The sequence below is a fragment of the Marmota flaviventris genome, chromosome 1, assembly GCF_047511675.1.
Source record: "Marmota flaviventris isolate mMarFla1 chromosome 1, mMarFla1.hap1, whole genome shotgun sequence".
NCBI classification, from domain to species: domain Eukaryota; kingdom Metazoa; phylum Chordata; class Mammalia; order Rodentia; family Sciuridae; genus Marmota; species Marmota flaviventris.
In genome coordinates, this window is record NC_092498.1 from 53,884,060 (window position 1) to 53,903,466 (window position 19,407).

At 39.2% G+C, this 19,407-nt stretch overlaps 1 non-coding gene and 1 pseudogene across 1 annotated transcript; both read left to right on the top strand.

Moving 5' to 3' along the window:
* Positions 1 to 4,901: 4,901 nt before the first annotated feature.
* Positions 4,902 to 5,008, top strand: LOC114085352 (U6 spliceosomal RNA). Its single transcript, XR_003581456.1, has one exon. It is a non-coding gene; the product is annotated as a U6 spliceosomal RNA (small nuclear RNA).
* A 7,127-nt stretch (positions 5,009 to 12,135) lies between these two features.
* LOC114085209 (large ribosomal subunit protein eL43-like) lies at positions 12,136 to 17,731 on the top strand (annotated as a pseudogene).
* Positions 17,732 to 19,407: the final 1,676 nt, after the last annotated feature.

Genomic DNA, 19,407 nt, shown 5'->3' on the forward strand with positions numbered 1-19,407 from the left:
CCTTTGTTCCTCCCACATTCTGCTGCTTCCACTGCTTGAGGCCCTTGGGCACATACATACTCTTTCCTCTGCCACCACTTTTCTAGTCATCTTAATTCCTACTCATCTCTCAAGTCTCATGTTATATGTCCCTTCCCTAAGAAAACTTTCCCTGACTCATTTATGTTCCAAATCATCTTGGTCATATGTAACAACCCAAGCAGGCTCAGGTAATTACAAAGTCCAGAGTTAGCTTAAGGCTTGATTCTGGCCTTGAAAAGTATCAAGACTTACTTCTCTTACCAACTCTTTGCCTCATCCTTTCCATGTTGGCTCTATCCTCAGAGAAGCTTATATTTCATGGTGTCAAGATATCTGCAACAGCTCCAGCTTCCTCTTTTATATTCAAATAAAATAGGAAGAATGGATTTACTTCTCCAAAAGTTTAGTTTTATTGGTTTGGATGACCTGGCTCCAGGCATAATCCTATTTTAAAACCAATCTTTGGTGCTATGGAAAAGTAATGTTCTGATTGGCCAGGCAGGACTGAGTCTCCCCTGATGCTGAGAGTTATGTATAGGATGTGTCACTAAGCCCAAATCCAAACCCAAACTGGGATTATAGGAAATGGACCAAATGAGTCCTGGAGAGATAAGCCACAAAGGTCCACCAGGAATTTCTTAAATGATTGCATAGCAACTTATCCTTTTCTTTAAATATTTGTGATAATCATTCCTTTGATTATTATTATTCATTTATGAATAATAATGTCTTCTCCATATGTCTACCCCATAATACAATGAGCTTTAGAGGAAACCTATCTACTTTTTTCCCTGTTCCCTGCCCAATGCCCAGCACAGTTCTTGGCAAAGAATACATGCCAAATAAGTACTTTATCAATAACTATGCTTATATATATATATATATATATATATATATATATATATATACATACATACATATAATTGAAAGATTTTTAAAAGTTTTTCCTTAACAAAGATAAGTAAGCACTGAACCATCCCATTCATCCCTCATTTATCTCTCATCAAATGTTCTGTTTTATTTTCTTCAGAGTACCTATCACCATCTAAAATCATATCCGGTGCAATAAATAGACAAGCTTCATGACAGCTTTTTCTTGTTTATCACTTTATGCATCACCAATGCCTGTCAGAATACGAGTCTAATAAATATTTGTCCACTGAATGAGCAAAGGCTCTAAAATTTACATCTATGGTTGTGAACTCTCTTCTGAGTTCCAGATTTATACTTGAGCCTGCTCCCTGGACAACTTCACCCACAGAACCCCTCTCAAATAACATTCTATGGGATTGTAACTTCATTCTCCCTGGGCTTGACACACACTCCCTTCCTGGTTGTTCCACATCTGTCTCTATGTATTTTCACTACCTAATTTTTAACTGTTAATGAGATGTTTAATATTAATGAAACACTGAAAGGACTTCATCTCAGGGGTCCTGCTATGGAAGCAATGAAATCCAAATACAGAATGAGAGATGGTAAAGAAGAGCCCTACTGAAGTAGGTTACAATTGTAGATATTCTTAATTCATAAACTCATGATTTCTAAAATGTGTATGTATATAGCTATAGGGAAGCATATGTATATACATGTATATATACAGTACATGCACACATTTCCTAGTTCTGTTCACTGTAAGTACCTGTAAACAAAGACACCTTACTAGCAGTGTGCTCATACAGTGTCCATATATTGGTTTCAAATACTAGTCACTATTAGAAGGAGTCAGGGCTCTCTGGACAAACAGGTGATTTCGTGGCTGGGGGACAGAAAGTATGAGATGAGCCAGAAACATGTATTTATGCTGGAAAGTAAGAAAAGACTCCCCAAAATGATGGAGGCATGTGACAAGAACACAAGAGTCATACTCACAAAACCTGGGGAAATTTGAGCAAGCACCAAAATAATTTTTGTGGGTTTTTTAAAAATATTTTTTAGTTGTCAATGGACTTTTATTTTATTTATTTATATGTGTGCTAAGAATTGAACCCAGTGCTTCACACATGCTATGCAAGTGCTCTACCACTGAGACACACAACCTCAGCTCTTGTGTTTGCTTTATTTTGTTTTTTTGAAGAGGAGAACTCCAAACTTTATTTTATGCTGATGGACCCAGAGGAAAACAAAACTCCAAATTCTGAGTCCTGATCCACAACATTTATAGGTTATTTGGCATCATCATAGAGGAGGAAATCCTACAAAGGATATTATTGGGTTAATTAATAAATTGGAATGCAGCTGGGTTCAATGCTCAGCACCAAAATAAATAAATAAATAAATTGGACTGAAGATGGTAAATTATAGAATTATATAGATACTAAATTTACTGACCTTGCTAACTGTACTTTGGTTATCTAAGCAGATATCTTTGTTCTTAGGAAATATGGAAGCTTTAAAGGATAAAAGACATGATATATGCAATTTACTCTCTAACTGTTCATAAAAAATATGTATGTGCAAAGAGTGCATACAAAGGCTAAAGCAAATGGGACAAAATGTTAACATTAGGTGTGTGGGTAAAGTACAGGTGAGTGTTTTTTGTACTACTCTTGAATCTTTTCAGTAAATATCAAATTATTTCCAAAAATTTTTTTTCTTCAATGGGACAGATACCTCCCTTGACCTACTTCATTGCAAAATGAACTGCACATATCTGCTGAGTGATGTCATCACACTTTACCTATGGCACATTGCTGGACCCCAACTCTTTACTCCAAGCTGTGCTCTAGAATTACTAAACTATTTTCAACTCATTTCTAGACCTCTCCACCCAGATATGCTCTGAAGGCATTTTTTTCTCCTCCGATATGGGGACCATCCCTTCCCTGCTGCTCTGCTCAGAGTCTGGAAGTCACACACCCTTTGCCATGATCTGGGGAGCAGTAAGACACAGTGCCTGCTGGCTTCTGAGCCATGTGCTTCTGGTGGATCCACACCAGCATGTTGGAGGCCTCTCATGCTACCCACTTTCTCCCGTTCAACTCTGTTCCTAATTCTAACCTCTAGTGAAGCTTTAATTACCTCCATTAACTAGTTGCAAGAGGAAATTACAAACACTGTTTTTGAAGTCCTAATTTTTGCAGTTCAGGAAGCTGAATCAAAAGGATACTGTAAAAAATAAGCTAATCTGCTCTCTCTGTTACACATGCCCTCCCCATTCTCACCACTGCTGCTCATCTATGTAGCCAAGACCAATTGATCCTCATCTTCCAAAGTTTGGTCTAAGCATCACATTCTCATTAGTTTCTTGACTCCTTACAGACTAAGTTCAATGTCCTGTATCTTTCTTGTAATCCTCCATTATACTTGCCACACTGAATTATAATCATTATTTTTTACCTATATTCTGTGCTTAACATTGATCGGATGCATTTCTAAGGCCTGGTACAGTCTCTGGATATATTAGTTCACCAAGTCTTTTGAACAGTGATATAACATAAGTGCTCCAAGCTTCACCTATGGGTAGGTTAAAATTTTGGTTTATAAACTAGCACTCATAGGTGGAAATTTCTGAGTAAGTTGTCCTTAGTTGGCTCTATTAACAGCACTATCCTTCTGGTTTCTCCCTTTCCCTTCTGATATCTCTTAAAGAGACCTAGGGAAGATTCACACATCCATGGAACTACCACCTGCAGTCCTCCTGGTGTCTAGTGTGGCTCTGCTAGACCAGGCCATTCAAATCTGATGCCCCACTCTGCCTGCCACCCTGCCACTTCCCATCATCCTAGATAAGAGCCTTTACTTCACTACTAAGCCCCACTTGTGATAGAGCCAATCCGTCATGTATAGATCCTGCTTTCCTCTTCTGTTAAGGGAGGAACCTGACCAAACCAGCTCTAATATACCTTTCAGATCTAATATTCTGTGATTCCATAAAAGTTGCCCTCCCATCAAAGCTAACTGGGCTTGTGCTGTGCAAGTCTTGGCTCCATGCTTTTCTTCTGTGTGGGATGTATTTCCCCACCTAAGCCACTGTCAGGTTTGGCCATCATTCATGAGCAGGTTCATGTCCTGGAGTCTTTTATCACCATCTTGGATCGCCCCAGTCTCCTCACCCTCATGATCCACTGGCTATCCCACTCTCAGTGTACAGAGTTTAGAGCTGAAATAAAGACAGAAGCATAGAGGCAGCATGACTTGTGCCAATCTAGTCAATCTTCTCTGATTAGCAGATCAGGCTCTGATTCCTTAGGCCTTTGGGCCAAGGTGGACACCGCCACTTGAAATATCACAAGAGGGGCTGGGGCTCAGTGGTAGAGCACTCGCTTAGCATGTCTGAGGGGGTGGGTTTGATTCTCAGCACCACATAAAAATAAATAAAATAAAGGTATTGTGTCCAACTACAAAAGAAAAAAAGAAATATCACAAGAAAAATCATAAGATTCAACTTTATGGCTTGCAGATATGACCTGAGTAAATCAATGGCTGAATGACCTGGGGTTGCTGATGTGAGTGATTTTGGAACCAGGTGCCTCCACAATATGGTTCACTAATTACTGAAAATGCTGTTTTCTTCCATATCAAGAGGACTCACTGACCCTTAGCCATCTGCAAGAAATGACCAAGATGTGAGAGGAAGGCCCAGAAAGCTCATTGGAAGACTCATCAAAACATTGTGCCACTCTCTCCTCTTACCTCATTCCAGGCAAGCATATCTTGGCTAGTTTCTCTTTAGAAGTTAGGTGCTGGACTAAAGAACCAACTCATTTTTAAAAATTGACTTTTTTGTTGGTTTATTTCTAAGCCTAGGCATCAGAGTAAAGACAAAATTCCAACTGCCAAGACCTTTACTACATCCATGGAAGAATTTGAGAAGAAAGTCCTTAATTCTCTTGAGATCAGGTTTAGTGCTGGGTCTTCATCAAGAGTAAGTCCTTAGAGTGCTCACTTCAGCAGCACATATTCTAAAGTTGGACTGAAACAGAAAAGATTGGTATGGCCCCTGTGCAAGGGTGACATGCAAATATGTGAAGTATTCCATATTATATGTTTATAACAACAACAACAAAGAGAAAGACCTTAGAATGTTTTCTCTGATATGCAGAAGCTAGTCCAAAATAAGGGGGAAAAGAGACTGAGAGAGTGAGTAAAGAGGGGTATGGGGTTCCATCAAAATAGAAGAAAGATCAGTGAACTAAATGAAGAAGATTAAGGAGAGAGAGGAAGAACAGGATAAGGGAAGAACAGTGGAATGAATCTGACCTATGAATATACCACAGTGAATCTCACCATCAATGTACATTCACAAGACACCAATTTGAAAAAAAAACTATAAATAGCAGAAATATCAGTAAAATAGAGGGAAGGAGACTAGGGAGGGAAGAGGGGAGAGAAAGGGGAAGTACTAGGAACTGAATTAGAGTAAATTATATTCCATGTTCTATAATTATGTCAAACTGAATCTTAATGTTGTATATAGTGAAAAAGAACCAATAAAATAAGACTTAAAAAACCAAGTGTATAGTTAAACAAGAATTAAAGAAATTTAAAACTAAAAAACAAAAAGGAGTTACAGTAGCCAGGCACCGTGGCATATGCCTATAGTCCCAGTTACTTGGGAGACTGAAGCAGGAGGATCACTTGTGCCCAGGAGTTGGAGACCAGACTGGACAAGAGAGCAAGACCCTGTCTCAAAAGAGACCTGAATCCCATAGTTGGCTTTGCATCTGAGCTTCAGCACTTCTCACATGCTATATTCTCTTTTTCTCAGCGATCTTCCTGTTAGCTCTGAAGAGAATACAATGATGGTACCATATCTAGTTCCCCAACTCCTCTAACATCCAAAGGAAATAATTTTACCCAAAGTTAACTCTAGGCATAGTCCTAGAGACTTAAGGAAACAGCACGTCCATGAATGTTCCTGAAGAATAACTAGCAGGAAATCAGTCCAGTGGGTTAAGCAAGTCTAGAAGTATTAAATCTCTCACTCTGAAATATAAGACTGGAACTTTTTCAGTCCCTTGGCTTTTGATTTGGCTATTTATTGAACACTTATTATATGCAAGGATATAAAACATCCTGAGAACAAGATGAATGGGACATGAGATATACATGGTTCCCTGGCAGCTGAGCCACACAGCCAGCCCCATTACTCCCCACCCTAGAAGCAGTGGTGAAGCAGCAGCCCAGGAAGCCTAGAGGTGGAACAGCTAGCATGGGCCAATATGAGCCTGAAGCAAGCCAGGGCTGAGGTAAGCCAGGGCTCACCAACCTGTTTTGCCTGAGGCATCCAGGCCCAGGCCAGTGAAGATGCCCACTCCACACAGTACTAGCAGTCCATCCAAGAACGTCAGCCTCCCACTTCTGATGAGCTATGGGAAAATGGGAGCAGGGCAGACCTGAACAGGATTGCAGGGCTAGCCAATAGCATTGGCACTATTCCAAATCTTGATTGGCATAAATTTGGGCCAATAGTATTAACTCAATGCCATATAAACCCCTAGACCAACACATTTAAGCACCAACATACTATGGGATCCCCTTTTACCCCTTTAGGAGCTCTGTTTCCATTCTTCACACTTGAATAAATCCTATTCCTTTCACTGTTGCCTTCTGTTGTTACATGAATTTCATTCTTTGGATCTGGGAGACAAGAACCTGGAAAGAAGTTGGCAATAAGCTGCTGTTGTCTCCTGAAACACTGGAGGGCATAACCACCATTTAGAGCTGCAACACTAAGAGCTGCAATAGCCACTCCATAGAAGTGGAGAAGAATCAGGCTTTGCTGGCTGTGACCCTTGAAGCTGATGCCAGCAGGCATTCCCTGCTATGATTAGTCACTAACACTAAAAAGGGCTTTCTAGGCTGCAGAGGCCTGCAGCTTACATGGACCTACCTGCCAGCAGAAGCAAAGAATCAGGTTCATCTCAAATTCTGGTTTCAGCATGACCTTGAGAGATTTATTGGGAGTATAAGAAATCAATTTTGCGCATAAGGTCAGGATGGACAAAGTGTTGAAGTACTTCAGAGGATGAAGTACCCAAACATCTCTAGGATCAGAAAAATCCACATGAAGGAAGTGATATTTTAGCTGACCTTTAAAGGACATGGTCATATTATTGACATGGCTTCCTGGCCACCAAGCTGTGCAGCCAATCCACTGATCCCTGCCAAGAAGTGGCAGGGGATGGGTGGAGCAGCAGAGCCACAGCATAGAGGGCTGGAGTGCAGGTGCCAAGCATGGGTCCCAGCCATTTGGAGCCTGCTAGGCCAGCGTGGGGTTGAAGCACAGCAGGCCTGAGGCAGGGTGGTCCAGTGCCATGCTGAGCCAAGGCACACTGATCTGTCATACCATCATGGCTCTGCCTGGACCCAGTATAATCAACCACTCCCCACAGCTCTGCAGACCCCCACTGAGCATACACAATTAAATGACTTCAATTTCTTGCTTTCCCAGGGGAGAAAATGTAAGTAAGGCAAACCTGAATGGGATTCAGGGATAACCAATAGTATTACTTTTCCAAACCCTAATTAGCATATTTTTGGACCAACAGCACAAGAAAACTTGCTCTTGGGTCCCCTCCTACACTTCAAGAGTTCTGTTCCTTCTTCTATTCTCCAATAAATCCTACTCTTACACTTACTGGTCCTGGTCTGTGGTTTTCATTCTTTAAATTCACGAGATAAGAACCCAGAAAGAAGAAATTGACAGTGAGCTGCTGAGGTCTGTGGCAACACTTCTCATCTGCAGAAACCTGCAAACTTACACAGACCCCAGCAAAAGCAGGGAATCAAGTTTTAACCTCAAAGTTAGGTTTCACTATGGTGGGCTGAAATATAGAGAAGGACCATTGATTACAGAGATAATGTGCCTAGAATACTCAATTTGAAAAATTAAAACTCACCAGATAATAGAATGTAAGCACTGAAAAACAATAACCAAAGTAATCTGGCCCTCAGGCTCATCTTGTATTCCATCTCAGCTTTCTGAGGCTCCACATAGGACAGATAAACAAGTGGGGTAAACAGAATACCTGGGCAGGACTCCCTGAAAGGGCCTGTATGATTATGGAGACTGAAGGCTCTTTTCAAGGCCTGATAACTGTTGAAGTGGGTAAATCAATGCACTCTATTCTAAACACTAGGAATAGTATTTAGATTACCTCAGTTGACATAAAATTTATGCGTAATCTACACAAAACATTCATATTCATATTCATGTAAAGCAGTGCTAGTATTCAAATTCAATTTGTTGAATACAAAAGAGACACCATTTGGTCTCTTGCTGGTAAGCCAAAGGGATGAATGGATTTACCCTAAATCTTGGCAGGTCTCCATGCTAAAGTTAAGGGACAGGGTTTTTCTTCTTATGATGGTCATTGGCCTCAAGTGCCCTTTGCTTTTCTGGTACTTTTGGAACCTTTGATATTTAGGTTTCTCAGGAAATCTGGGTCCTAGGAAAACTGGGGGTATCACAACTCAAATTCACAGTTATAATTTTTATAGTGAAGTAGCTCTGCTGCTAGGAATATAGAAGGCTTCTGAGAAACTGTGAAGCAGTCAGCTGCCACTGAAGCTGTCCCTAAAGTTCTGAGTGTGATACTTTTTCAATATTCCAGGTGGCCCTCACTGGGGAGACAGCCCAGACAGCAGAGAGGGCCTGGGTCATAGGGTTCATATACACGTTTGATTCCTGATTCTGCCATGACCAGCTCTGGGCCTTGGCCAATTCATTTCACCTTGCCAAGCTTCCATGTCCTTACCTGAAAAACAAGACTGTTGTGAGGATTAATAATCAGGGAAAATAATGGCAGACTGCCTCATAGCAAAGACAGCTATTTGTCCTTTTATTTACAGCAACATTTTGTCTAAGAAACACTGGATTTAAATCCAGATCTCAGTCTGATTCCTAATTCTGCCACTTACCATTGTTGGGGAAAAAGAAGCAAATGTGTTCTAGCACCTATTTCACTTCAGACTGTGTGCTAGCTCTGTGTGCTTAGTTTTTCTTTAATCTGAGTATATAACCATGAAACAGGTAGAATTATCCCCATTAGAAGAAAAGTAAACTCAGAAGTGATTTGCCAAGGTCACACAGCTGTAGGAGATTGGACTGGGATTTCATTGTGTGCCTTGCTACAAAAACCACCAGGCTGCCTTGGAGCAGGGGTGAGGAGGAGGAGGAAAGTAGGTTGAAGATTGAGTAAAGTGCCTATTTATTAGGATTCTGTTTCTAATTCCCAAACTATTTCCCAGAGATTATCCTTGAAACACATGTAGCAATAGCAGTACCCACTCCCACTTTTATTGTTAGAATGATCAGAGTTCTAAAATTAGCAATTATCGATAAACTGGGGACACAGCAGTATTGGGGCTCTTATGAGGAACCACTCTTGCTGCTCAAATCTACAGTGTAGCAATTTTCATTTTTGAATACTTCCAGCCAAGTTTCGCCTAGAGATCAATCTCTCCAGCCCTAGAAATCTATGTAGACAGGCCTTGACCCTCCCAGGCGCTGAGGAGGCAGGTGCATGCACACCTAGGCTGAGCAGGCTTTGGAATTAATCAGACTTAATATCTACTAGTTACATAATCTCAATATCTACTAGTTACACAATCTTCATCAAATTTAACATCTGTAAAAATGAGGAATGGTGGCACCTATGAGGAGTAAATGATTAAACAGGTGTACATGACTCATGTGGAGGCTGGAATACTGAAGAGGAATTGGCAAACCCACCCTGGAATAGTAACTTCAGGAAACAAGGCTTGGAGTTTGGGTAACTGATAGGAATTTCACTGCACCTACAGCAAGACAGGCATGCTTGTTCCCCTGACTGGAGAGATCCAGCAGGGACAGGAAAGGAGAGCAGAAAACCCTTATCATTGAGAGATCAGACTGCCTTCCCTCCACTTTCACCCTCCATCTCTTTTTCACAGCCATCTTGCTCTGATTTGTATGGTAACAGTTAAGTTCAGTCTTATTATCTTAGGACACTCCTCATATATTGCCTGGCATTCTGGGATGACAGTACAAGGACAAATTAGTTTTCTCTGACTCCTTTTGATCCCAGTTCTCCCTCTCTCTCCTTGAGCTCTCCCTCCTGTTCTCTCTTCCCCACCTCCTTTTCTCCCTACCCTTCTTAATGTACCCATGACAGGCAAACCAGTCAAATAACTGGAAAACTTATTTTGGAGAAACAGGTGCAGAGACAAGGAGCTCTGAAGTTATGTATCTCTTAATGTTGTCTGTCTCTAGGCTCTAAATGTCTTTAAGGGAAGGAAGGAACACAATGTCGTAGTGCAGTTGGGAGCACTTGCAATCTTAAAATAATCAGAGGGAGGTAAAGCAAGATGGCAGCTGAGATCCTTCAGCAACTATCTCCCCTCAAACACACTAATTTGAATAGCTACTCACACATCAAATTATCTTCACAAGAGCTAAGGAAGACAGCATAATATAAGAAAAGATGAAGATAACAGTAAGGAAACATTTGCCTGCTTCACTTCTCCAAGCAGCACAGTGCAGGTGGAGTGGGATGCCTCCTGCTTTGGGAACAGAGAGGGAATTAAGTCCAGGACTTAGACTTGAAACAGTACCATCTCAGCCCCACAACCCCTCTCGCCAAGCCTATGCTCAGCTGAGCTGCTGACACTGCCTTATCCAGGAGGCTGACTGGCTCCACCACTACTCCTCCAACCTGGAGGAGGGTCCAGGAAGAGTGAGCAAAATTCCATCTGCTGGGATCAGGGCACCAATATAAGCACAGGGCTTTATCTTGGAGTCTAGTGCCAGGCCCAGCACAGTGAGACACAGCACTCAGTTAAAACTGAAAGCCCCAAACATAGGCCAGAGCTCACCGAGAAGCCTCAGACCTGCCCATATCATCAAATGGAAAACTGCATGCAGGTGGGACTGCCTCATTGCCAGCCTTAGAGTGGGTCTGGGCTCCCCTCTTCAGATTGTGCAGGTCCCTGAGGGTGTGAGACTCAGGTGCAACCAAGCTTAGCATCAGCCTCGGCAGCCAAAGAACTGCTCCATCCCTACCCCTCAACCTTGGGCAATACAACTATCCTCAGGCCAAAGATGGAGCCTCCAGACTTGTGCCAGCACCAGCAGAGACCTGCATCCCTGTGGGACACACATGTACTTCAGTCTGCATCGCTACCAACTATGGCATGAATCTTGGCTGCACCCCTGAGAGTGTGCAGGTCCTTGTGCCTGTGAGATTAAGGCACAACCCAGCTTAACGTCAACCTTGGTAACCAAAAGACTACCTCCACCAACACTACTCCAACCTCTGACAGAAAAGCATGGAGCAAGACTTCATTACTGGCAGTAGGATAGGGTTCCTTAGAAGTCAGAGCTTGGCTGGTGAAACTTAATACTGGATAGATCATGAGCCCAACCCCAGACCAATGCCCACAGACAGAGCCTCAGTAACAGGCCCAGTGCAAGGCAGAGACATGCAGCCCTAGTCTACTGGATTTCTATTCCACTACTGGTGGCAGGCTGCAGCAGTCTTGGGCCACAAGTCTACCTCAGCAGTAGGCAACCCATACTACTGTCCTGGCCCTGGGAAGTACCAGTCATGGCAGGCTATGGGTTCAGGGTATGTAAGATTTCATAGTATTGATGGCCACAGGCATGGCACAGAAACCTAGGATGGTTCAGGCAGGGTAATTCTGCCCAGAGCCAGAAAGAATCCCACAGTGCCTGATCATAAGCTGATGGCTGTGGAAAAGGTGTCTGAGCCTACCCAAGCCCCAAGGAGAGACCTGGGAATAAGGACTACCCTTTTGAAATATGACCCTGGTTCATGTCCAGCAACAAACCAAATGCAGATATGAGACAAACCTGTGCTTGGATCACCCTCTTATGCTGAAACAATAACAACACACCTACAGTGGGCCTGGTGGTAAACCTGCACCTGCACTAGTGCTATCTAGGCTAAAATAGCAGAAGTGACTACAGGCTCAGAGAAAATAAGTAGCCAGTTTAGAATTTCTGGAAAGACAGGCATAGTCAAAGTTAGATGACCAAGACTGGAATAAATACCTAATCCTTCAGTGCCCTGATGACATTGCACACCAAGCATAAAGGGCTTTCCAGAAATCATGACCTCATTTAAAGGTCAAAATAAGGCACTAGAAACCAACCAAATGGTTACCAGTATGGACAAACTCTCAGATGAAGAATTTAAAACAGATGTTTTCCTGAAGCTCAACAAGCTTCAAGAAAACACAGAAAAAAATACGTAATACTCTAACCAGGAAACTTAACAAAGAAATGGAAGCAATTTCAAAAAATCATTGAGTCAAAGAAAACACCAAGCAAAATTTTTAAATGTGATAAGTCATCAGTAGTGGTATAGAGCAAACAGAAGAATGAATGAGTTCAAACAGGTTATTCAAAATTGCACAGATGGAGGAGAAAAAAGAATGAAGAAAGTTTACAGGAATCTTGGGACAGTGTTAAATGAGGAAATAGTTGGGTTATTGGGGTTCAAGAGGTATTTGAGAATGCCAAAAAAATAGAAAGATTATTCAAAGAAATCATAACAAAAAAACTTCCCCCCCAAACCTAAAGGATACAAATATCCAGTATATAGAATAAAGAAGAGTCATTACTTGGAGATTTTTTTTTTTAATCTTGAGATGACTTGAAAGAAAATATACTTTTGTAGGAAGATACTTCTTCAGTTTTCTAATTAATTTTCATTTCTTACATAATTTTTGTACATTGTAGAGCAAATTTCTTTTTAAAAAAAAAAAATGCATGAATTTGCCAGGTGTTGTAGCATACATCTAAAATCCCAACAGCTCAGGAGTCTGAGACGGAGGATTGCCAAGTTCAAAGCCAGCCTCAGCAACTTAGTGAGGCCCTAAGCAACTCAGTGAGACCCTGACTCTAAATAAAATACAAAAATAGGGCTGAGGATGTGGCACAGTGGTTAAGCACTCATGGGTTTAATCCCCAGTTCCAAAAAACAAAAAGCCTGAATTTCTCAAAAGGTATACTGTTGCAGGCTTCTCGAAGAATGAAATTTAAGAAAACTAGTTTGTTGTTTTCTCTCTAACTTACTTTGTGGCCCACCTTAAGCACAATGGTGAAAGAAGGGAAGACGTTACAAATGGAAAGGCACTAGAAAAAAAACAAATGGTAACTAGTACAGGCCAACTGTCAGGTGAAGAATTTAAGGCTGCTTTGCTACCTTTAAAATAAATACTTTACATATGGTCTTTCCCAATGGAAAAAAAAATTATATCCAAGGATAGAAATATCAAGGGTAACAGTCAGACTTAATTCAACCAAGTCTACCCCAAGACATATTATAATTAAGTTTTCAAAGGTAAAAGATAAAGAGAAGGTTCTCAAGGAAGCAAGAGAAAACAAGACATTTAAGTGTCCTACCTGACAGCAGACTTCTCAGCAGAAGCCTCACAAGCCAAGAGTGATATGAAGGGGGGAAAAGTGCCAACTGAGAATACTTTGCACAGCAAAGTCATCCTTTAGAAATGAAGGAGCGATAAATACATTCCCAGACAAACAAAATCTAAAAGAATATATCTCCATCAGACCTGGCCTACAAGAAATACTAAAGGGAGTCCTTCAAACTGAAAGGTACATTAATGAGAAGAAAACATTGGAAGGTATATAACTCACTGGTAAGAGAAAGTATACAAATTCAGAATGCTCTAAACCATTCATATCTTTGGTAGGAAGACTAAAAACAAAACAATTAAATAACATAACAATGTTAAGAGATAAGCAATATAGAAAGATGTGAAATGGGACATAAAAATTCAAAATATGGGAAGAAATGGAAATCTAGAGTTTTGGTTAATATATATTCCTTCTTTGTTTCTTAACTTTACAATCATGTTAAGTTTCGATCATTTCAAAATAGTTAATTATCATCAATGATATATTTTTAAAGATTCAAGGTAACCACAAAGTTCATTCCATAATGAATATGGAATCAGGAGAGTAAATCAATTAACTACCAAAGTAGACTGTAAGAGTAAGAAATGAACTATGATAATATTAAAAATAAATTACAAAATGGCGATATTAAGATCTTGTCTATGATAATTACTTTAAATGTAAATATGTGCAATTATCTAATTAAAATCAGAGTGGGCTGCTGGGTAGTTCAATGGTAGAGTGCTTGCCTAGCATGCCTGAAGCCGTGGGTTCAATCCCCAGCACTGGGAAAAAATAAAAAAGATGGTTTTGATTAAATGGATGAAAAAACAAGACCCAACTATTATGCAGCTTATAAGAAACTCACTTCCTCTGAAGATATATAGACTGAAAATGAAGGGATAGAATAAGACATTCCATGCAAGTGGAATCAAAATGTAGAAATCACCATATTTAAATAAAATCAACTTTAAATCCAAAGCAATAAAAAGAAACGGGGGGGGGGGGGGGGGGGGGCGGGGGGCTGTGGCTGTGGCTCAGTGGTAGAGCACTTGCCTAGCATGTGTGAGGCACTGGGTTCGATTCTCAGCACCACATATAAATAAATACAATAAAGGCCATGTGAAACAACTAAAAAATATTTTTTTAAAAAAATGAAACAAGGAAGGTCATTATATAATGATAAAGGGGGTAATTCTGCAAGAGGAAATATAATTCGAAATATATTTGCACCCAATATTGGAGCATCAGTATACATAAAGCAAATCTTATAGATCTAAAGTAAGAGGTAGACTCCTATACAAGAGGACAGATCATCCAAACATAAATTCAACAAAGAAACAACAGAGTTAAATCATATCCTTGACCAGATAAATGAATCTACCAGATATACAGAGAACATTCCATACAACTACAGAATACGTGTTCTCATCAGCATGTGGAACATTCTCCAGCATAGGCCAGATGACAGGTCACCAAAAAAAGTCTCAACAGGTTTTAAAAAGCTGAAATCATACTGAGCATCTTTTCATACAATGCAATAAAACCAGAATTCAATAATATGAAAAACTGGAAACTACACAAATACATAGATATTGAACAACTTACTCTTGAACAACCAATGAATCAATGAAGAAACCAAGAGGGATGGTTCTTTGAAACAAATGAAAATGGTAATGCAACATACCAGAATCTGTGGGATACAGGAAAGTTTACAGCAATCAAAACCTACATGAAAAAGCAGAAATATCTCAAATAGCCTATTACTGTACCTCAAGCAACTACAAAGTAAGAAAAATAATTAGAAGAAATAAAAAAGATCAGAACAGACATAAAAGAAAGAGACTAAAACAATTACAATCAACAAAACAGAGAACTGGTTCTTTCAAAAAAAGTAAATAAATAAATAAACAAAATTGACAAACCCTTAGCGAGACTAAGAGAGAAGACTAAGTAAAATCAGAGATGAATGGAAACATTATACATGCTATCACACAAATACAAATGACTATTTGTTGATCTACAATCAACAAAACAGAGAACTGGTTCTTTCAAAAAAAGTAAATAAATAAACAAAATTGACAAACCCTTAGCTAGACTAAGAAAGAGAGAAGACTAAGTAAAATCAGAGATAAAATGGAAACATTACAAATGCTATCACACAAATACAAAGGACTATTTGAGACTGTTATGAAAACCATACACCAACAAATTTGAAAACCTATAAAAATGCACAAATTCCTAGACATGTACACTTTACCAAGACTAAATCATGAAGAAATAGAAAATTTGAGATGGGCATGGTGGTTCCCAGAAAGTTGGGAGGCTGAGGTAGGAGGATCACAAGTTTGAGGCCAGCCTCAGCACCTTAGCAATACCCTAAACAACTTAAGAAGACCCTGTTTCAAAATAAAAAATTAAAAAGACTAAGATGTGGCTCAGTGGTAAAATGTCCTGGGCTCAATGTCCTCAGTCAAGAAAAGAAGGAAACTTGAATAGACAAATAATGAGTTACAAGATTCAATCAGTTAAAAAAAAAAAAAAAGTCTCCCATCAAAGTAAAGTCCAGAACCAGACAGCTTCATGGCTAGTTCTACCAAACATTTAAAGAAAAACTAATACCAATTCTCCTAAAATTATTCCAAAAAACTGAAGAGTAGTGAATTCTTTCAAACATATTCTATGAGGCCAGCATTACCCAATACCAAAACCAGACAAGAACACAAGAAAGAAAGAAATGAACTATAGTCCAATATACTTGATGAACACAGATGTAAAAATCCTGAACAAAATATTAGTAAACTGGGTTGGGGTCGTAGGTCAGTGGGAGAGCGCTTGCCTAGCACGTGTGAGGCACTGGGTTCAATTCTCACCCCCCATTTAAAAAAAAAGTAGTAAACTGATCCAACAGCACATCAAAAACATTACTCACATTAATTTCACCTTTATATATATTTATAAATCACTACTTTTAAAAAAAAATCCATAAATAGAAGGAAGACCAGTAGAGTAGAAGGCAACGAAAAGGGGGAGTGAGGAAGGAAAGAGGAAATGCTGGGGACTACTGAAATGGAGGGAATTATATTCTATACATGCATGATTATGTCAAAATAAATCCCAATATTACGTATAATTACAATGCACTAATAAAAAAAACACATAACAGATTATTCACCATCATAAAGTGGGATTCACACCAGGGATGCAAGGATGGCTCAACATATACATATCAATAAGTGTGATACAACACATTAACAGAATGATCACAAAAACCAGATGAAAAATATATCTGCACTCAATATTGGAGCGGCTATGTATGTAATAGATTTCAACAGATGTATAAAAGGCATTTGAAAAATATTAGCATCCCTTCATGATAAAGACACTGAATAAATTAGGCATATAAGGACAGAATAAAGGCCATATATAGTAACCTGACAGCTAATTATATTGAATGGGGAAAAGCTGAAAGTCTTCTCTTTAAGACATGGAACAAAATAAGAATGCCCAGTTTCACCATTACCATTTTTATTCAACATGGTAGTAGAAGTCCTAGTAAGAGCATCAGGCAAGAGAAAAAAAGGGCATTCAAATTGGAAAAGAAGTCAAATTGTCATTGTTTGCAGATTATACAATCTTATATTTAAAATAATAATAATAATAATCCACACAAAAAAGAAAATATTGGAATAAGCAAATGTAGCCAACTTGCAGGATACAAAGTCAATATACAAATATCAGTAGCCAATAGCAGATTATCTGAACACTAGAAATCAAGAAAGCAATCCCATTTGCAATTAGCTATAAAAAATAAAATACCTAGGAATAATTCAAAGAGGTGAAAGATCTTTACAACGAAGAGCATAATCTCATCAAGCATGGTGGTATAAGCCTGTAATCCCAGCTACTTGGCTGAGACAGAATTGCAAATTCAAGGCCAACCTGGGAAACTCAGTGAGACCCTATCTTAAAATAAAGCAGAAAGGGCTTGGAATGTAGCTCAGTAGTACAGCATTTGCCTAGCATGTGCTAGGCCCTCGATTTGACCCCCAGTACTGCTCTCTGGGTTTAGACCTAGGTCATGCAACAAGGCTAAACACAGCAAGAAGGTTAGAATTGTTGGTAAATAGGGGATACACTACGATGGCTCCCTTCAGAAAATGGTGAAAAAGAAACTGAAAATCAGCCAGCACACGAAATTCAATTGTTTCTTCTGGGGCAAAACCAGGATGAAGAGAAGAGCTGTAGGGACCTGGCACTGTGGTTCCTGGACCTACAACACCACTTATGCCATCACTGTCAAGTTAGCCATCAAAAAGACTGAAGAAACTGAAAGACCAGTAGAAGCTCTGTCATTTGAGACATCCCTGGCCTATAATAAGTGGGTTAATTTATGTTAAAAGAGAGCGAGAGAGAAAATGAAAAGTATAAAACATTGATATAAGAAAGTGAAGAGTATACACAGAAAGCCCATGGATTGGGAGAATCAATACTGTTAAAATGTTCACACTACCCGAAGTGATATATAGATTCAATGCAATCTCTATCAAAATATCAATGACATTCTTCACAGAACTTTAAAAAATACTAAAATTTGTATTAAAAATAATAATAAAATCATCAAAGTAACCTTGAGCAAAAAGAGCAAAGCAGGAAGCATTCTACTACTAACTTCAAAATACACTACCAACTTGTAATCATCAAAACAGAATAGTACTAGCATAAAAACAGACATATAGACCAATGAAACAGAAGAGCCTAGAAGTAAACCCACACATGTATGGCCTACTGATTTTCAGCAAAAGTGCTACAAACATGCATTGAAGAAAGGACAGTCTTTTTAATCAATGGTGCTGTGAAAACTGAGTGTACATATGCAGAAGAATGAAACTAGACCCCTATTGCTCACCAACTCAGAATGGGTTAAAGACTTAAATGTAAGACCTGAAACCACTAGAAGAAAACAGGGAAATGCTTTAGGACATTGGAATGGGCATCAGTTTTTAGGATAAGACTTGAAAAGCACAAGAAACAAAAGCAAATGTAGAAAAGTGGCAATATATCCAACTAAAAATCTTCTGCCCAGCAAAGAAAACAATCAACAGACCATAAAGACAACCTACAGAAGAGTAAAAACTATTTGCAAATTATACTTTGATAAGGAGTTGATGTCCAGAATACATAAGGAACGTCCCCAAACACAATAGCAATAAACCAGATAGCCCAATCAAAAAATAGGCAACATACCCAAGTAGATGTTTCTCAAAAGACATACATCTACAAATTCAATGCAATCTCTATCAAAATATCAATGACATTGTTTTTCATATATCAGGTATATGAAAAAAATGCTCAATACCACTAATCATCAGGGAAATACAAATCAAAACCAAAATGAGGTATCATCTCATACCTGTTAGAAAGGTTAAAGATAAGTGCTGGTCAGGGAAATACAAATCAAAACCAAAATGAGGTATCATCTCATACCTGTTAGAAAGGTTAAAGATAAGTGCTGGTAAGAATGTGAAGAAAAGGGAACCCTTGTACAGTTGGTGGGAATTTAAATTAGTATAGCCTTTATGGAAAATGATATGGAGGTTCCTCAAAAAATTAAAAATAGAACTGCTACATGATTTAGCAATCTCACTACTGGATATACATCCAAAAGGAAATCAATAAGTCAAAGAGATACCTGCTCTCCCATGTCTATTAAAGCACTGTTCGTAACTGCCAAGAAATGGAAACAACCTAAGTATCCATCAACTGATAAAGAAAAGAAAATGTGGCACATATACACAACAGAATACTATTCATCCATAAAAAAAGAATGACATCTGTCACTTGTAACAACATGGATAAAACTAAAGATTATTAAGTAAAATAAGCCAGACATGGAAGATAGAATGATGGTCACCAAAGGCTGGAGAGTAGCAGGGAGGGAGAGGCAGGGAAAGGTTGATTGGTGGGTACTAAATTAGAGAAGAGTAATAACTTTTGGTGTGCTGTTACATATTAGCTTG